The sequence below is a fragment of the Salvelinus sp. IW2-2015 genome, linkage group LG36 (assembly GCF_002910315.2).
Source record: "Salvelinus sp. IW2-2015 linkage group LG36, ASM291031v2, whole genome shotgun sequence".
Classification (NCBI taxonomy): Eukaryota; Metazoa; Chordata; class Actinopteri; order Salmoniformes; family Salmonidae; genus Salvelinus; species Salvelinus sp. IW2-2015.
The window spans coordinates 9,173,728-9,186,276 of NC_036875.1; the positions used below are offsets into that span (position 1 = coordinate 9,173,728).

Below are 12,549 nucleotides of genomic sequence, written 5' to 3' on the forward strand. Positions count from 1 at the left end.
ACCAAGATAGAGGTTTTAAAGGGGCATACAGGTCTGTTTTTGACTTACTTTACACTGTTATTTTTCTATTGATTCTATTCATACTTATTTCCAATTGAGAAAGGTCTTAGGTGTGTGTGTGTGTGTGTGTGTGTGTGTGTGTGTGTTTGTGTTGTGTGTGTGTGTGTGTGTGTTGTGTGTGGTGTGTGTGTGTGTTGTGGTGTGTGTGTGCTGTGTGTGTGTGTGTGTGTGTGTGGTGTGTGTGTAAAAAATATAGATTTTGTTTTTTGTACTCTGATATGTCATTTTCATATGACTTAATGTATCTCGACGCAATGATATGATCAAAAATGGAGCGGCGATGGCTAGAAAGCGGTGAGGCGGCCGATTTCGAAGAAGTCGTGACATACAGACAGTCCAGAATAGATTTTGACTTATATCGAAATGTATTGATAGTGAGTGTGTTACTACAAATATCTGTACTACTCCCCTCACAGACCATGGGGCCATTTACATTGATATCATATACAATAATTTACACCTCGCTATAGCTCATTATTAAATAATGATATAGTTAAGTTTGAGGTTAAAGGTCTGCTCTCACACTTTTGGGAAAGAGCTTGTGAAGAAAAATTGTATTGCAAAAAACTGGGAGCTCTTTGAATTGGCCAAATTCCTTAGAAAATATGGTAGTAATCTTGCTAAGACCAGAAGAGCTGAGGAGAAAAGGTGATCATTAAGATAACTTCCCTTACTCGGAGTTCGCCAGCCAGCCTCTCTGGGAAGAGGACATGGAACTGATTGAGTTACAAAATAAACTGGATAAAATATATAGATTAAAGCAGAATGGAGCCTTTTTAGATCTAGAAAAAATGGCTTGAGTAGGTAAAACAGAATTCATCCTATTTCTTTAGACTTGAGAAATGTCACTCTACAAATAACACTATCAATAATTTAAACATTGATGGTGTTATTACAGATGACRGAAAATGTATCGCTAACTACTGTAGCAATTTTTACAGGAAATTGTTTGGCTCTACGTACGCTCAGGAATCCACAGATGTTTTTTGACTCACTGAATAATGTTCACTCTATCAGTGATCTAGAATTTAAACAGTGTGATGAACCCATCATAATTGAAGAGATTATCGGGTCTATCAAACATCTAATGAACAGTAAATCCCCAGGTATTGATGGAATACCGCAGAATTTTACAAGTTATTTTCTGAACCGATCACCACCGATCCTCCACCAAATTTCACAGTGGGTGCAAGACACTGGCTTTGTAGGCCTCTCCAGGTCTCGCACCCACTGTYAAATTTGGTGGAAGATCGGTGATGATCTGGGGGTGCTTCAGCAAGTCTGGAATCGGGCAGATTTGTCTTTGTGAAGGACGCAAAAATCAAGCCACGTACGAGGTTGTCCTGGAAGAACTTGCTTCCTTCTGCTCTGAAAATGTTCCCCAACTCTGAGGATTGGTTTTTCCAGCAGGACAATCAAGGTGTGGATGGAGGTCCACCAGATCAAGACCCTATCATGGCCAGCCCAATCTCCAGACCTGAACCCCATTGAAAACCTCTGGAATGTGATCAAGAGGAAGATGGATGGTCACAAGCCATCAAACAAAGCTGAACTACTTGAATTGCACCAGGAGTGYCATAAAGTCACCCAACATCAATGTGAAAGACTGGTGGAGAGCATGCCAKGACTCATGAAAGCTGTGATTGAAAATCAGGGTTATTCCACCAAATATTGATTTCTGAACTCTTCCTAAGTTAAAACATTAGTATTGTYTTGTTTAAAAATGAATATMAACTTATTTTCTTTGCAATATTCGAGGTCTGACAACACTGCATCTTTTTTGTTATTTGACCAGTTGTCATTTTCTGCAAATAACTGCTCTAAATGACAATATTTTTATTTGGGAGAAATGTTGTCAGTAGTTTATAGAATAAAACCAAAATGTTAWTTTTACCCAAACACATACCTATAAATAGTAAAACCAGAGAAACTGATAATTTTGCAGTGGTCTCTTCATTTTTTCCAGAGCTGTATATCTAGCTGATTATTATGAAGTAAAATGTTTGCTTTGTGTTGATCTTGTTTCGTCATTATTGTTGCCATTGTCCTGGCTGGAAGAAGGTTCGTTGAATGGGCATATGCATCGTGGACAGTAGGGGGAGTGCAAGTGCTTCTCAAATGTAATATTTCATGCCTTCTCCACACTCGTCCTCACAAGAACATACTCAAGAGAACGTCCTCGGGGGAATGCACTTGAAGCACGGTAGTAAGCATATTGATTAACGCCCATGATTTTGGTTCGTGAATGTGTGTGTGATATTGCTGTTGGAGAAGTTTTTTCGACATTATAAAGAAAACCTTATATTAACAATGGCAACGCTGCTATGTTGATCTGATCCTTGCTGTTGGAAAACTACATTAGTGTCTGACTTTCGGCTGTCACAGATGCAAGTCCCCCGACTTCACTCTTCGACTTTCGTTTACAGTCAGTCGCTTTTGCCTTACCCTTCAAACACGCCCGATATCTTGACATTGCATTAGTCAAGCCACTTAGTCTTCCAACTGCAAATTATATGTTTCTCCAAAGTGACTAACAATAACCTAGCCAATGAACGATAATTTGTGGACTTTCTTTTCCATACTGCAATGCAAGGCAGAATTAAACAGCATTTTTAGTTAGTCAAGTCTTATCTACCTCACCTCTTACATTTGTGAGCCAATGTAAAATAGGTCAATATGTCCAAGTTTACACTGTCCACAGTTCATTGCCACATTTAATCTCTGTAAATAAATGTACATCTGTCTTGTGTTCTCTTTAAGGTCTAAGGACAAGTGGTAAGCACTTGCAATTGATTGATCTGTGAMCAATTGAGCTTTGAGACAGTTAGCTAGCTACAGTATGCAGGCTCACATGTTGTAATACTCCCTCCACAGAAATTAAGGGGGGGAGAGGCAGACATGCACMTTAAAAGCATTAGCTACATTAACAGCACCACATCGTAGAAATGTGGTGTAGGAGAGTGATAGAAATCCTCATCCTTGGGTTTAGGAGCTAACAAATGAAACCAATGAAGCTCGTTCTGCTACTACTACTTAACACCTGCATTGCTGTACCTAAAATGTTTCAGCTTGTGTTTACATTGCCTCTGTGTGTGTTTGGGGGAAGATGTCAAGTCAGGCCGAGGTGCTGGTGGAGAAAGTGGGGAATGCTCGGGTGATCACCTTGAATCGATCCAAAGCCCTGAACTTGATCCGACTCTCTCACTATCTAGGCCACCTGTCACTAGGGCCATGGGTCAAGGACAGGAAACCATATCAGTTCCCCTACTGCAAACAACAGCAGCGAACTGTAGGAGTAGTTAATTAAATGTGGCAACATTTTAGCTAAACCGCTTACTGTTAGAGCCTCTATTCACAGTAGGGAATTGGGCGAGTTAAGGTTTCATTCAAAATCTTAAATGTTGAAAAACTTGTTTTAATGGCCGTAGAACGTGGAAGTACTTGTTTAWACACAAATATATTGTGCAATATTCAACAACTATTCTATAGCTTGAATGCAATGAGAGGTACATTGGCATTTTACATTGGCATTCCAATGGGCAAATGTAGTAGCTTGTCGTGTATCATGTGTAAACCTAAGATGGCAGTCAGCATTGACTTACACTGATCCACATAATGTACTAAACTGTTTTGAATCTATTGCATGTTTCATCGTAGAAATGGGAGACGGACAAGGAGACTGATATTGTGATTATCAAAGGAGCCGGTGGGAAAGCCTTCTGTGCTGGTGGAGACATCAGAGGTAAACAACAGACTGTTGAGATCCACGAACACACACACATGATCTTGATTTGTACTGAATGTTGTCATCTACATTTTCAAACGGGCATCTTATCATCTCTGTGCTTTACTGTGCGCATTTTGTGATGTCATTTCCTCCTAGCTGTGACTGAAGCAGGGAAGGTAGGAGACTTCTGAAGAATACATCCTGAACAATACTATTGGTACGTGTCCCAATTACTCTTCATCCATGATTATGTAAGAGAGGGGAGAGTTTTACAACAAAAGTATGCCTGTGTATTACATAATGTTTGGTTTTCATTATGAACCTACAAGGACAGACCGTACTGTACATCCATTTTCTCTGATGAGACCAGTTATTTTTTTGTATCTTAGGAGCACCTGTTTCCCTCCTTTGGCTATCAGTMACTTTTTCTACCACACTTGCTTTGACTTACATTTGATTTCATATTTTAAGGAACATATCAGAAACCATATGTGGCCCTTATTTATGGGATAACAATGGGAGGGGTGAGTATAAAAATATATTTTTTTGGAAAGACCTCCGAGCATACAGATAGATGACTTTGCAAGTTATTGCTGCSGTGCATATTTTGACCACCAGATGGCGACATGAGAGGGCATGATTAGCATGATTTCCTTGGATCAGAGGAGCAGAGATGGATTGTGGTCCTGGCGGTCATGCTGTCACTGTAGCTTGTCTCAGTAATCTCCCTTGAAGGAAAAAATGTTAGAGGGAAATAAAAACAGGTAGGAGGGAAGGGCCTCTAAACACAAACATGGTTTGCCAAAACCCAACAAGATGGCAGATAAGTAGCCAGTAGCGGTGTMTGGGTAAAATCACTGGGGAAGCCCCCCCCCCACACACACCAAAAGCCATATTACAACCTATGTGTTGTTATAGAGCAAACAATGCAATTATCACCTGTTAGATCATATGCCTTGCAACCGTGATATATAGGCATAAAGGCTGAGACAATAAGAAGACAGTGGCAGAATACATTCAACCACGCCTTTCTTTTACATGACCTACAGCATGGTCAAGCAAGTTAATGTTTCCGACATTTTCGGACCACTAAACTACTATTGATTTAGAACCACAGAGTTACCACAAGTCGAAAAGGAAACAGGAGCTGCCTCCACTATTCCAGCACCATTTCAACATCATCAAATCACCTCTGCTTAGTCTAATACAGTGACAACTAAAAGATACCAAAAACAATTTAGTCTAATCAATGTAAACTAAATATGATGTGGCTGTCAATGGTTCTGATTTCTGTGTGTATGTGTGTGTGCGCGCATTCGTGCAAGTACAAAAACATGTTGACTCACCCTACACCAATGCCATCCTCCTCTCTTTCATGTTGACGAAACGATCACTCTGTCATACAGTACATGCTTGTATTTTTTGTTGTCCTAGAATACCTGGCTAAAATGCTTGCTCGCTAGCCTAACTTCCATTCATGGGCAACATTATTTAGTTAACATTATCCTTCTACATCTGGCTACATATTGAACTTCCATCCTCTCAGGCCAGGGGCACAACAATGTATGAATTAATGGTTAGATCAGAATCACCATGATAATCATTGGCCAGTATGTAGAATAAAGTAATACCTCTCCATCCATGGCTAATTTAGGAAAGGGACAATTTTTGCTAGCTGGGTAACTATCCACCAGAGGACAACGAGATGTAACAATTCAAGTTTTTCTGTCAATTATGTATGATCTCTATGGGATTTGAAAGGAGTGATGCCAAATCCAAGCTAGCTTCCCTTGARACTTTATTTTTTTGTGCGCCAGGACCATTCTCAGTTGACCTCGCTCAGTTTAGCTCAATGCTGATTGGCTAATTTTGTATACTTTGAATACAAGGATTTGACATCACTCCATCACCCTTGGCCACTATGAATACACACCACTGTAGGTAGCCAGTTGGGTCACAAACTAGAATGGGTATTTGAATATATTGGTCATTTTGTGAATATCATGTCCCTTTTCGTGTGCAGAAATACTACATTTGGAATGTTTAGCCTTTGAGTCATCACCAGTGTCCCAATTTCAGGTTCTTTGAAATGACTAATGTTCCAAAAACAAGGACTGATTTTGCCTTTGGTGGAAAACATTTGTACTAACATTGTACTACGTGCATTAGACTACCGTCCACAGCAGTATGAAAATGCTTTCATTTGCAAAGTTATGGGTCTGATATGGAGGAAATACTGATGGACTTTTGTTGTTTTGATGTATCACCCCTCATTCACTCTCAAGGAAGTATTTGTGTATTTCATTCACTTCAAACAGAATTTACTCTGAAGGTTTTGATCATAGTTAAACTGTACACACCTCATTTACACAAAGGCCTCTCTATCTAGAGTATCATTTGCCCCTATGAGTTCACACACTGTTCACGTCCTATGATGACACCCTTTTATAACTGACAATAAAATGTGTCAGTTCGCCGTATAATTTACAGACCTTCCTGCAGGTGGCAGCCATGTGCTTAACATCCTGTAGTCCCGACCAGCTCCCTTTTTATTTTGAATTGATACCTAGGTGTGCTCTCATTGGTCGTGATGAGAAGCGACATAGACCAGAGCATGTTGCTGCCACTGTTTTTTCCCATCCTCTTGTCAGACTTTCCCAGTATGTGAATTGATACCTTGTTGTCCTGCAGATGTTTAGAAGTGGAGAGACACTAGCTACAGTTACTCAGACAGTAGACATATCGAGAGCTGCTGCCGAAAACAGTCAATAGAACCATGGAGAGCGCACCATCGTACATTGTGATAGGAATGTGTGGAAGTGGTATGTCTGACATGTTTTAATATGAGTAGCCTAGATTGTTTTGGAATAAAGGGTTATAGAATATCTCACTTATACGTACACATTTCGATCCACTCACTCCTTATGCAGTCATTCTATGTTAGTGATGTATTATTCTGCCCAGGCCGTAATGAGAAGTAGTATGTGACATGTGTATGCTGGATGAGACACTGTGGCAATAGTTTCACCCAGCTGTCAGTCTGTCAGCTGTGTGTCCCCTCCCTTCCTCTTCCGTGTGCCCACCAAGGTCACTGAGCACAGACGAGCTGCGTGTGTCCATCAGGTTCAATGTGTTTGTGTGCTTTTGTCGGTATCCCCCTGGCAGGGTGGAGTCATGGAGAGGTGTGAGTGATTTAGATCGAGTGCACACACAGCACACAAAGATATGTCAATTTCTCTATGGCATATGAAAGGGTTTGACTCAGGCAGGCTACATTCAGAGAAATCTTCTTGTATGGAGTGGCAGGTAGCCTAGTGGTTAGAGCGTTGGGCCAGTAACCGAAAGGTTGCTACACCGAATCCCCAAGCTGACAKGGTAAAAATCTGTTGTTCTGCCCCTGTTCCTAGGCCGTCATTGTAAATAAGAATTTGTTCTTAACTGACTTGCCTAGTTAAATAAAAAAAATAGGGTCACGGAGAGCTGTTCTGGATGACTGTGTGGTAATGCTCTCGGTAGCTGATGTGAGCAAGACCTTTAAACAGGTCAACATTCACAAAGCTGCAGGGCCAGACAGATTACCAGGATGTGTACTCAAAGCATGCACGGACCAACTGGCAAGTGTCTTCACTGACATTTTCAACCTCTCCCTGACCGAGTCTGTAATACCTACATGTTTCAGGCAGACCACCATAGTCCCTGTGCCCAAGGAAGCGAAGGTAACCTGCCTAAATGATTACCGCCCCGTAGCACTCATGTTGGTAGCCATGKAGTGCTTTGAAAGGCTGGTCATGGCTCACATCAACAGCATCCTCCCYAAAACCCTAGACCCACTCCAATTTGCATACTGCCCCAACAGATCRACAGATGACGCAATCTCAATCGCACTCCACACTGCCCTTTCCCAKCTGGACAAAAGGAACACCTATGTGAGAACGCTGTGTGGGAAGGGTAGGCAACAACACGTCTGTCACGCTGATCCTCAACACTGGGGCCCCTCAGGGGTGTGTACTTAGTCCCCTCCTGTACTCCCTGTTCACCTACGACTGCGTGGCCAAACACGACTCTAACTCCATCATTAAGTTTGCTGACGACACAACAGTGGTAGGCCAGATCACAGACAACGATAAGACAGCCTATAGGGAGGTCAGAGAACTGGCAGTGTGGTGCCAAAACAACAACCTCTCCCTCAATGTGAGCAAGACAAAGGAGCTGATTGTGGACTACAGGAAAAGATCCCCAGATCCTCAAAAGGTTTTACAGCTGCACCATCGAGAGCATCCTGACTGGTTGCATCACCGCCTGGTATGGCAACTGCCCGGCATCTGACCGTAAGGCGCTACAGGCGTACAGCCCAGTACATCACTGGGGCCAAGCTTCCTGCCATCCAGGAKCTATATAATAGGCAGTGTCAGAGGAAAGCCCATAAAATTGTCAGACTCCAGTCACCCAAGTCATAGACTGTTTTCTCTGCTACCGCACGGCAAGTGGTACCAGAGTGCCAAGTCTAGGACCAAAATGCTCCTTAACAGCTTCTACCCCCAAGCCATAAGACTGCTGAACAATTAATCAAATGGCCACCGGACTATTTACATTGACACCCCSCTTCCATTTGCGTTGTACACTGCTGCTACTCACTGTTTATTATCTATGCATAGTCACTTCACCCCTACCTACAGGTGCAAATTACCTCAACTAACCTGTACACCCGCACACTGACTCGGAACCGGTAACCCCTGTATATAGCCTCATTATTGTTACGTATTGTYTTACTTTTTACAATTTTTWATTTTTACTTTAGTTTATTTGGTAATTATTTTCTTAACTCTTCTTGAACTGCACTGTTGGTTAAGGGCTTGTAAGTAAGCATTTCACACTGTGGTCTACACTTGTTGTATTCGGCGCATGTGACAAATAAAGTTTGATTTGACTTACCTTACTTAATTACTCACCAGTAAGGGGTAATATAGCCTACTGCCTGGGGGCCTCCTGAGAATCTCAGGAGTCCTCTAAAGTATGTTTTACACCAAACATCTTTATCACTATTGTTTATACATTTGGGCTTCAAGTTTGTTCTCTGCATATTTCCATGGGGGAAAGTGTGGATGTCTTAGCGATAGACAACTGGGAAAAATCATAAATTCAGTGGTTGGATGGTGAAAGCAAGTGTTATGGAAGCATTTTGCCCCGGTCCAATCACAACTATCTCCCCTGAGTGAGGGCTTGATTTATTGGCCTGTCCGTTTTTTTATGGTGTGCCCACATCCCGGTCTAACACTGAAAACAATGACGAGCCTACCTGTTGGCCTGATCAAACACGACAGAGCCACTGGGCTATATTGACACAATTTCTAAACGTGTTTTTTCAATCACCCTGCCACATTTTTCAGATCTAAGTTGTATATTTTTTTAACTCTTAAGTACAAAACWCTAAACTGATAACTTGTAATGCCCCCTATCTTACATCAGATGATAGGCTCACCATTTAGTCATTTTAACTACCATTTAATCCAATTGCAAGAAATACAAGATTCACTTTTCAAAACTATTTTTTTATTTTTTATTTCTTTAGTCCTGGTTAGAAAGAATAGTAGATGGTAAATATCCTTTTCTATACAGTATTTGACAAGAAGACATATTAGTCCAAGTCACAGAATGGCACTGATCCAGACCCAAATTCAGCTACTGCTCTGTTCAATCGTTGGGCATCTTTTGAGTTCAATATCATTACATTAGACTTTTTCTACTGGAAACATTTTCAGAGACATGTATGCATTAGTGAATCAATCATACAATCAGTTTGACTTCGGAAAAAACAATCTAACTGCATAACATAATGGCAGTCTGTCACATCCTGATCTGTTTCACCTGTCCTTGTGATTGTCTCCACCCCCCTCTAGGTGTCGCCCATCTTCCCCATTATCACCTGTGTATMTATACCTGTGTTCACTGTTTGTCCGTTGCCAGTTCGTCTTGTTTGTCAAGTCAACCAGRGTTTTTGTTATCAGCTCCTGCTATTCCCAGTCTCTCTTTTTCTCGCCCTCCTGGTTTTGACCCTTGCCTGTCCTGACTGATGTTGTCTGCTCTGCAGTCCTGGAGTGGGCCCATTCCTCCAGGCTTGCCTGCCACCCGGGCTCCCATCGGACCCTTGGCCTTCGTGCGACAACGCTTTTGGTGGCCTACGATGGTTCCGGATGTCACCACATTTGTCTCCGCCTGAATTCCATCACGGATCTCCCCCCGTCTGAAGGCAACACTGCCATCCTGACTGTACTCGACCGGTTTTCCAAGGTCGCTCACTTCATTCCTCTACCCAAACTACCCCCTTGAGCTGGGAGATGGCCCAGCTCATGGTGCAGCATGTCTTCTGGTTCCATGGACTGCCCGTGGACATGATCTCCGATCGGGGAGCGCAGTTCTCGTCTCGGTTCTGAAAGGCATTCTGCGCCCTCATTGGGTCGTCGGCCAGCCTAATCTCTGGGTTCCACCCCCAGTCCAATGGCCAGTCGGAGCGAGCCAACCAGAATCTTGAGACTACTCTGCGCTGCCTGGTCTCCGCCAACCCCACTTCCTGGAGCCAGCAGCTGGTGTGGGTCGAGTACGCCCGCAACACCCTTCCCTGCWCTCRGTTTGAGTGTTCCCTGGGGTATCAGCCCCTGCTCTTCCCCGAGCAGGAGGAAGAGGTCGGCATACCTTCTGCCCAGATGTTTGTCCGCCMCTGTCGTTGTACCTGCAGGAGAGCCCTGTCGGCCCTCCTCAAGACCACCTCCAGGTATCGACGACAAGCGGATCGCCATCGGACCCCGGCATRGTTTCGGGCAGAAGGTATGGCTATCCATCTGGGATCTGCCACTCCGGGTGGAATCCCGCAAACTCTCCCCCCCGGTTTATCGGCCCATTTCCCATCTCCAAGATTATTAGCCCCTCTGCTGTTCGTCTTCTGTTGCKCCGTACCCTTCATATACCACCTTTCATGTGTCCAGAGTCAAACCTATGTCTCACAGCCCTTTGTCTCCTCTGCCTACCCTGACCCTGAGCATGCCTGCTTTCCGGTACCGTTGCCCCACCTCTYGTTTACTGKCCCCTGCCTGCCTTGACCTGTCTATTGCCTGCCCCTGTTGGAATATTAAACCATTGTCAATTCGATGAGACTGCATCTGGGTCTTACCTTGATTCCTGATAGTAGTCATTTATTTGAATGGTAAATCTCTTGATAAACTGGGTAAATCAAGATGTAGCCTAGGCCAGTTCACAATATACTGGTCAATGCATATTCAATAGGAGTGTATGCATGCATTGTGTTATTGAGCTTGTTTTGGTTGATTTCATGGGGCTGCAGATGACAAACTATCAGTTTCCCTTCCATTTGGGACTGATCAAAGTGTACCTACAAAGCTGGAAGCTACCAGTATCATCTTGCATTGTAAAGTGTTCTTGCCTGTATGGACATTGTTCTGTGAACAGTAAATAACAGTTTCAACATTTCTACATGCCATGTRGCATTATTCAAGTGTGTTAACTTCTGGGAGGCATGAGTGGGGAGCTAACATGATACAGCCCAGACTCCCGGTGCAGGATAAGTGGAGCAGGCACGGTGCACTCGCGCTGTAAGGGGACATCGGCTGCACTGATAAACAGACTTCCATGAGGCACATTTGACAGAAGTACGGAAAGTAACAACAATTCTATTACCGGACTGTTTTTCATGTTTTAGTAAAGGAAAAAGTACAGAAGTTTCGGTATACCGTGCAACACTCGTAGTGACAGCACTGTTTCTTATTGAAGCACACTGGCTAATGGAGAATTAGGATTTAGTATTTACAGCAAACAATTAAAAAAATATATGCATGCCAGCAAAGCCAGAGCACTAAAGAATACATTAATTGCACTATACTGGTGACAAATGGTGCCCACCAGCAGTCCCAACACCTTACCACTGCTACACCTGGCTATCAGCGGAGCCTTGTCTGGCAGCAAAATAGTTCATTCAACTTCATTTACTGCCTTTAAAAAAAACATAGCTGATATGGCTGACTTGCTTAAACAAATGTGGTTTCTACTGACAATTGAGATTTACAAACTATGGCATAAGGGGACGATGAGCGGATAAGAGGCAATCCGTAATTTTGATTTAAAACATTAACGAGCGAGCTAGGACGTAGTCAATATAACTATTTGTTCAGCACTTTTGAAATGTACATCGACAGAATTCAGAACATTGGCCGTTCTTACAGTTTTCTCCCTGTAATACCAAGTCAGAACCGTAGGATAAATGAAGGGGGCATATAAYAAGACAGTAAAAGCTCTTAAAATATTKAATGATGACATTTCTCTAAAACAGGTTATAGGCTACATGTGAACCACCAAGTGAGAACATTAGGCGAAATTAAGAMGGGAAAAGGGACCAAATTATTAGGGTGAGGCACTTGGGCTACTACACAACATACACTTAGTATTACTTTCTTAGCTACAGTATACATATATCCCTGTCATCAAAGTCTGGCATTCTCTGGATTTATGGTGCATTCAAGACAACTGGGAACTCTGGAAAAAAACAAGGTCCAATCATGATGACGTCAGTGATCTTCAGGTATGAGCTCTAGAAAGAGGCCCGAGTTCCTGACTTACAATTCTGAGTTGGATGACTGTTCAAAAGTATTTTCCCAGTCGGAGCTCGTTTTTTTCCTGAGTTACCAGTTGTCTTGTACTCACTGATGTCAGATTTCCCAGTTACGAGTTTCAAGTTGTTTTGAGCGCAGCAGAAG

General features: G+C 42.7%; 1 long non-coding RNA gene across 4 annotated transcripts in view; it reads left to right on the top strand.

Moving 5' to 3' along the window:
- Window positions 1-2,154: 2,154 nt before the first annotated feature.
- LOC111959386 (uncharacterized) overlaps window positions 2,155-12,549 on the top strand; it is a 37,233-nt gene continuing 26,838 nt past the window's right edge. For 2 of the 4 annotated variants that reach the window (XR_002876668.2, XR_002876667.2), the window contains exons 1-4: window positions 2,155-2,263; window positions 3,718-3,802; window positions 3,944-4,004; window positions 4,259-4,311. This is a non-coding gene — a long non-coding RNA (uncharacterized lncRNA). Of the gene's footprint in view, window positions 2,267-3,717; window positions 3,803-3,943; window positions 4,005-4,258; window positions 4,312-12,549 lie in introns of all 4 variants that reach the window. The other 2 variants (XR_002876670.2, XR_002876669.2) reach the window with 2 other exon arrangements.